The 1,648-nt window shown below is 31.5% G+C and overlaps 1 non-coding gene across 1 annotated transcript; it reads left to right on the forward strand.

Moving 5' to 3' along the window:
- The first annotated feature begins 1,121 nt into the window (after window positions 1-1,121).
- On the forward strand, window positions 1,122-1,268 carry LOC119874891. The gene has a single exon (XR_005358712.1). It is a non-coding gene; the product is annotated as a U4 spliceosomal RNA (small nuclear RNA).
- Window positions 1,269-1,648: the final 380 nt, after the last annotated feature.

Below are 1,648 nucleotides of genomic sequence, written 5' to 3' on the forward strand. Positions count from 1 at the left end.
AAAAGCCTCCCCAAACAATAAATAATAACATTGAAGTTTTTGTATAATTTTAATTTTTTTTTAATATTTACTTTTTTAAAGATTTTACTTATTTATTCAGGAGACACAGAGAGAGAGAGGCAGAGACACAGGCAGAGAGAGAAACAGGCTCCATGCAGGAAGCCTGACATGAGATTCGATCCCAAACCTCCAGGATCACGCCTAGGGCTGAAGGTGATGCTAAACTTGCTGAGCCACCGGGGCTGCCCTAGGTTTACTTTTCTTAAATATTTTTTCCCTCATATTTCCCCAGCCTTTTCTTTCCACCAACCAAAATATGCAACAAAATATGTCATGTTATTCTTAGTAGAAATATTACTATCAGTAAAACTTTGAGATACAATTAAACTTTTCAATTATTCTTTTTTAAACTTTTCAATTATTCTAATTAAAGTAAATACTTATATTTATTTGAAATGGTTATAATAATATTTCTAGGAAAGAAGATAATTATTTACTTCAATTAATTTCATAGAGTATTTTACTTGTTTATTTAAGTACTTGCTAATACTCTCTTCTGAAAACTTATCTTTTTTGCAAGCACATTTTACCTCAGTTTCAAAATAAAGTGTTATTTTCCAAAAAGTACTAGAAGATATTTTCAAAGGACTAAGAATCAACTTATTTTTACTACACTTCTATATAGCAAACTTAATAATAAAACATTGTTATTAGAACTAACATAATCAATTATAAGGTGCACTAAAACAAGAAAAACTCAAAACACTGAGAAGACAGGAGGTCCTAAATAAATTATGATTGTTATTGATTATGAGATATGTCAGTATCTATTTAATACAATATAACAATTAAAAATGTGAATCTTGGGGATCCCTGGGTGGCTCAGCGGTTTAGCACCTGCCTTTGGCCCAGGGCATGATCCTAGAGTCCTAGGATCGAGTCCCGCATCAATCTCCCTGCATGGAGCCTGCTTATTCTATGTCTGTGTCTCTGCCTCTCTCTATGTCTCTCATGAATAAATGAATAAGATATTTTAAAAAATGTGAATCTTAGAACAATGGTATTAAGAAATACAACATATAGAATTTTTTTTGACAGACATTTTAAACGAGCTCATCTTAAGCTTTGCACAGTGGCAGTAATCATAGCCAGTGAGGTTTATCTGAGGCATGATTATTGCTAACTGAAAACTAAAAGGACTCAACTCACTAGAAACACAAAACAGCCACAAATGCTACCACACATGTAATTTTAAAGTTCCTAGTCACCACTTAAAAAAAAAAAAAAGAAAAAATGGGTGAAATTAATTTTAACAATATATTTTATTTAGCTCAATGTATCCAAAATATTATCATCTTAAAATGCATTCTTTGTAAAAAAAAAAAAGCAATGAGATATTTTAAACTTTTAAAATGTGATTTGTAGTTTACATTACAATATATTCCAATTGGCACTACCCATATTTCAAATGCTTAATAGCCACATGTGGCTAGTAGCTAACCTATTGAATAGCACAAATGTAGATTATTTCCATCATCATAGAATGTACCATGGGGCAATACTGGCATGAGGAGGCAATGAAAATCAGATAGACATTAGTAGTGAAATATGATAAATGGTGCACACAATACAGGCAACAAACCCAACC

The sequence above is a fragment of the Canis lupus genome, chromosome 4, assembly GCF_011100685.1.
Source record: "Canis lupus familiaris isolate Mischka breed German Shepherd chromosome 4, alternate assembly UU_Cfam_GSD_1.0, whole genome shotgun sequence".
NCBI lineage: Eukaryota > Metazoa > Chordata > Mammalia > Carnivora > Canidae > Canis > Canis lupus.